Raw genomic sequence first — 6351 nt, forward strand, 5'->3', positions numbered from 1 at the left:
CTGGTATATTGCATTCCGGCTGCTTTAACAAATCAAACCACAAGGTGATTAGGTATTGGCCTACTCTAATTTAAGCCACCAACTAGTTTTACTCTTTCAATCTGTGCTCCAAACTAGGCCAGAGAGATCTTTCTAAAACGCAAATCTCATACCACACCCCTCCTTAAAAATTTTTTAGTTAATCCTTTATTTCTCTTAGGATAAAGTTTAATCATAGGTTATAAAGCTTTCTGTAACAGCTTTTCAGCTTATGTTCCATTGTATGAATGTACCATACTTTACTTAACTAGTCCTTTAATGATAGATGTTTGTTTTCAAACGTTTGCTACTATAAACAATGCTATAGTTAATAACTTTGCATATATTTTGCATGTGTGCAAATATATCCGGTCAAAAATTACATGCATTTGTAATTTTGACCACTATTGACAGTTTATAGCTCTACCAGCAATGCATAAGAGTACCCTTTCTCCATAACCATACCAAGGGTATATTGTCAAATATTTCGATTTTTTTGTCAAAATATAGGTGAAAAATGATACCTAAATGTAGTTTTAATTTTCAATTTTCTTGTGAGGGTGAACATTTCTTCATATGTTTAAGAACCATTTATATTTCCCTTTCTGTTAACCATCCCATTTTCTTATTGAATTTTTGTTCTTATTCATATTGATTTGTAGGGATTTTATATATATCTATGAAGCAAAGTAGTCCCTTTATCTATGATACAAGTTGCAAATATTTCCCTGTTTATCATTTGTCTTTGTTTATAGTGTTTTTTGCTCTGCAGAAATTATAGATTTTTATGCCGACAGAATTTCACTCTTTTTTTTATGGCTTTGGGAAATTTTGTGTCATTCTGAAAAATATGTTCTTCACTGTGACATTATAAATTTATAGTTTTACTCTTTCATATTTATTTAAACACAATTGATTCATATGGATTTGTTTTAGTGTGAGGACTGGAGGAGAGATGCTACATTGTTTTTTTCCTATTGTATCGATAGTATTCATCTTTTCCATCCTGATAGACAATGCCATCTTTATTATATACTAAATTCTTAAATGGTTTGGCTCTACTCCTGGACTCTTTGTTTTGTTCTTTTGATCAAATTGCCTCTGCATGTGCTAGTTTCCCCTGGATTTTGCTATTTTAATTATTATAGCTTTTTTAAAAAAATTAGTTTAGCTTTTTGTGTTTTTATATCTGGTAGCGCTATTCCCCTCTCATTAACCTTCTTTTTCTGAATGTTCATGACAATTCTTGATGTACAGTTTTCCATGTGAACTTCAGATGCAGCTTATGTAGTCTGTTGGTATTTTTATTAGATTGTGTTAAATTTATAGATCAATTTATGGAGAGCTGACATCTTTATGATACTGAAGCCTTCTACCCCAAAATAGGATATGCCTTTCCATTTATTTAAACCTCCTTTTATGTCCTTCGATAACAATTTAGTTTTTGGCACCTATATCTAGCATATTTACTGTTAAGATTATTCTTGGTTAGTTTATTTTGTTATTGCTACTGTAAGAGATACATTTTATTCCATTATACCTTCTAATTGACTGTTTTCATCAGTTTTTATATATTATTTCTACCCACTTTGCTAAAATCATCTTATTGTTTCCATTAGTTTTTCAGTTGATGTCTTTGAATTTTCCAGGTAGGCTATCAAAAATAAATAATGATAATTTAATCTCTTCTTTTCCAGTTTTTATATCTGTTCTTTATATTCTGTAATTGTGTAGGGCAGTACCTCCAAAGCAATGTTAAATCATAGTCACAGGGGCCATTCTTGTCATATACCTAACTTTAATGGGAACAATCTAGTATTCCCTCATTAAGCATGATTCTGGCTTTGGATTGAGACATGCAAATTTTGTCATAGTAAAGGAGTTAGATATTCTTTCAAGTTTTGTCTAATCCTGTAACCTGGGGATTGATATTTCAGAGGCTTTTAACCTATGTATGAGAATCTTCCTTTGCAGATGGTTTCTCTTCCCTTAGGGAAAAAACAGCGTGCAGATACCCAGCATTTGTTGACTTAAGATGCATTCTGATTCCAAAAGTAATTTTGCACTGGTCAACAATTTTATTAAACGTGACTCCCTAGGAAGATAAAGTAGTCGAGCCAACAGCAGAAAGATCCTAGGTCCTCTGACTTAAGTCCAGAGGTAACAGCCTTTGGTGAGAGAGAAACTGGTTCTGCTCTATTGGACAGAAGTGGGGAGGGGCTGTGCTGTCAAAGTCTGGATTCTAGACTTGAACACCAAGCAGGAGACACTGAGATCCAAGCCCTAATACCAGTAACAACAGCTAACATTTTTGAACACTGGCTATATATCACCTACTTGTTTAAGTACTAAGTGACATTCTTCAGAAACATCCTATGAAGTATTTCCCCACGGATGACCAAATGGAGGCACAGAAATAGAAGTTGCTCAAGGTCACAAGCTAGTAGGTGATTTAAATCTCTGCTAGAGCAGAGATTTAAAAGCAGGCGGGTTGACTCCAGAGCCTGTGTTCTTAACCACCATATCCTAATCCCCCAGGAAAAGGGGCCAGGGCCCCCCAGCAGCTGAGCAAAGTCCCAGAAGGAACCATGAATGTGGCCTTCATTGTAAGGCACAACATCTGTCCTGGGGAAAGAGTGCCAGGACTGCAAAAGAACCAGGGACAGTTAATTGGAGGAGGGATGACTGGTGCCCTTGCTAGCTTTTCTTTTTTATCTACAGTGCTCTCTTTTGGCTCTTTGCTGGCTCTTCCTCTACCTTACCTTAAATGCTGGAGCGCCCTAGGCATTAGGCTGGGGCCTTCTTTATTCTCCATCTATGCTCTCTCCCTAGACAATCGCATCTAGATCTTCATGAAAATGACTTCCTAATGTACATCTCCAGTTCAGGCCTCTTCCCTCACCTCCAGACTAAGGTTTCCACTTCTCAACTCAACAAAGCCACCTGGATACTTCCCAGGCATCTCAAACTTAACACGTCTAAAAGGGAACTCTATTCCTGCCCTGATACAAACTAGCTCTTCCCGTTGACATCTCCTTTCAGTAAATGTATTTAACAAATGTATTCAACGAATATTTTATTAAGCGTCTAATACAAAACAAAATAGATGAAAATCCCTGCCCTCACAGACCTCATATTCTCCTGGTGGGGCACAAACAATAAACAGAAAAAAATAAGTAAATTACATCACACATTAGAAGCTACTGAGTGCTAAGAAGGGAAGCAAAGCAGGGAAGGCGTAATGAGTACCCGGAATCGGATGGAATTTTAAAAAGGGTAGTGGAGTGGGCAAGTGAGAGGAGCAGGAGATAAGTTCAGAGAGGTAAGTGTGTGTGTGGGGAGGGGGGGTAGATCAGGAGTTGTTACCCTTGGGAAGATGGGTAGCCCCTGGAGGATTTTGAACAGAGGCATGACATCAGCAGCTTTCCATTTGAATAGAAGTATTCTGGCTGCCAAGGAGAAATTGGGGGAGAGGCAGTAGAGATGAAGCAGGGATCAGGTGAGAACTAACAGATAATGGGGGTTTGGACCAGGAGATGAGGGAGGAGCTGGTGAGATAGAATCAGATTCCAGATATATTCTGGGAGGGGATGCACCATCCACCCAGTTTTTCAGGCCTAAAATCTAGCTCTTATCCATGATTCGTCCTTTTCACTCATATCCCACATCCAATCCATTAGCAAGTTTGTATGGTTCTACCTACAAAATATCCCTCAAAATGACTATACCCATTGTCACTGCCCTCACAACCCAACTAAACTGCTACTACCTCCTGTCTGGATTGCTTAAATAGCCTATTTTCTGCTCTCCCTGCTTCCTTTTTTTTTTTTTTTTTTCTAAACTTTTTATTTTGAAATACTTTCAAAGTTACAGGACAGTTACAAAACAATACAAACCCCCCACACATAGAACTCCAACATACCACTACCCTCTCTTCCAGATACCCAGATCCACCAATTTTAACATTTTGCCACATTTACTGTATCTATCTACATACCTGTCCATTTTCCAAACACTTGAATATAGGCTGTATACATCATGCTCCTTGAACACTTATTACTGCCAGGTACATTTCCTAAGAATAAGGATATTTACTTACGTAACCATCTTAAGTGCAGTCAGTTATCAAGTTCAAGAAATTTAACATAGATATACAGTCTATATATAATTTTTTCATATGTTTGAATAATGTCCCTTTGAGCCTTTTCTCCTCCCTTGCTAGTTCCCATCAGCATCTTGTAATGCATTTAATAGTCATTATCTCTTTAGTTGCTCTTTCTTCTTTTTTTTTAATTATCAGAACATATACAACATAAACTTTCCCATCTCAACCACTCCCAAGCAAACCATTCAATGGGGTAATAACATTCACACTTTGTAGTACTCTCACGACCTTCCATTTCTAAAACTTTCCCACCTCCCTAACCAGAAACCCTACACCCTTTATGCATTAACTCTCCACTTCCGCTGCCCCACCTCCACCCCTTACCTCTCTGATCTTATCTCCTGCTCCTCTCACCCCTGGCAGCCTGTATTCTAATTTCTGTCTCTATGAGCTTGCATATTCTGATATATTCTTTGTAGTTACCGTGGGGCTTAAATTTAACATCCTAAATCTATAACAATCTCGTCTGCTTTGGTACAAGCTTAACTTCAATAGTGTACACAAACTACGTTCCTATACCCCTCTGTCCCCGCCTTTAGGTAGTTATTATCACAAATAACATTTTATACATTATGAGTCCAAAACCACTGATTTATCATTTTATATATTTGAGATCCTGTTGGATCTACAACGTTCTGTAGGAGAGCTTGGTGAGCTGTCATCTACACGCAGGGCAAAAGCAAGTTCTGGGACGATGGTGAGTCCCTCAGGCCAATACCAGAAGGACTGGGCTAGACATACACACCCCCAGCAAGTGCACAAGCGTTACTCTACTCCCTCCCAAGACTCGCTGGAAGCACCCAGCCAGTGAGGGGAGGGGCCAGCCAGGACACCACAGGATCCTACTGCTTTTAAGTAGACTGTTTTTCGATTCAATGCTCAAACTGTTACTGTAGTCTGTTTTCTGGAGCTTTGAGAAAGATGTTTCTGCCATTTCTTGCTGGTTGTTCAAAACTTGGGGGTGGTGTGGGGGGGGGTGGAGCCCTGAAGTGTCCCACTCTGTCATCTGATCCTGATCAGGGTGGGTGGGGGTCTATCCTCTCTGCTTCTTCTGTTGCCCCCTACAATCAATTCTTCACAAACAGAGGGATCATTTTTAAAAATTAAATAATCTCATAGCATGCTGCCCTTGCTTGGAATCCTTTCAGAGCTTTCCAATGCACTAAGAATAAAGACCAAAATCCATACCATGAACTACAAAGGCTAATGTGATCTGCCCCCTGATGACCTCTCTGTTCTCATCTCCTTCCCTGCTCCAGCCACACTGGGCTCCTTTCTGTTCCAGAGAACAGAGCTCTGTTGCTGGAACTCACCAAACTCTCTCCTGCCTCAGAACCATGCTGTCCTCTCTGCTGGGGACACCCTACTCCAGCTCTTTGCATGGCTGCTCCCTTATTAACTGTCAAATCTCAGCTCAACTGTCACCTCCTCAGAAAAGATCTCCCTGATCCCATCCAGTCCACCACACTGCCTCAGAAAATAGGTACATGTATGTTAAGCAAGAGCACAGGACAATAAATGAAGTGGGGACTCTTGAAGCAGAGGACTATTCTACACTCTTGGGGCCAGAAGAACCAGTCTCCCATGTGGCACTTGAATTCCCTGGCAACGTCCACATGACATGTGCTTGACACCTCCATTGAGGGGGCCCACCCTAGATGCTGGACAGCTTTGGGGTTGGATCTTCCTTCTTCTGAGCTGAGCTGTGTTTCTTTGGAACTCTAAACTTTTGTGCCCCTCCAGCGCAACATGAAAGAAAAAGAACCCAGCTTTTACAGTCTTTCTGGGCAGCTCTTAGCCCAGTCTAAGTCCTGGAGGGACCTTTTCCCATGCCAAAGTTCCCTCCAGGTCACTATCCTCTGAAGGCGCTTCCATTGGGCCTCTCTTTGATCTCACAGAGCATAGAACTGCCTCTCACCCCCACCCCAGCAGTCCAGGTGGGATTGGGTTGATGCGGCCACGTGGGCACCAGCTCCTTCCTCTTCCCAGGGCCTCCATCTCCTCCTTCGGCAGCAATCTCCCCGCCCCTTCGGTAGGCCGCATCTCCCCAGCTACAGCGAGCTCCTGAACATTATATCCCCATCTTGTGCTTAGCACAGGGCCCGACAGAAAGTAGTGTCTCTAAATTGCTGGAAGAATCAAACTCAAACAATGTATAACTCTTCTGG

The 6351-nt window shown here is 40.5% G+C and overlaps 1 protein-coding gene across 5 annotated transcripts in view; it reads right to left on the bottom strand.

The window, feature by feature from the left end:
• Window positions 1–6351, bottom strand: part of PRPF40B (pre-mRNA processing factor 40 homolog B) — an 83920-nt gene that overhangs the window by 77184 nt on the left and 385 nt on the right. The window lies entirely within an intron of this gene.

This window comes from Choloepus didactylus, chromosome 8, assembly GCF_015220235.1.
Source record: "Choloepus didactylus isolate mChoDid1 chromosome 8, mChoDid1.pri, whole genome shotgun sequence".
Taxonomy (NCBI): domain Eukaryota; kingdom Metazoa; phylum Chordata; class Mammalia; order Pilosa; family Megalonychidae; genus Choloepus; species Choloepus didactylus.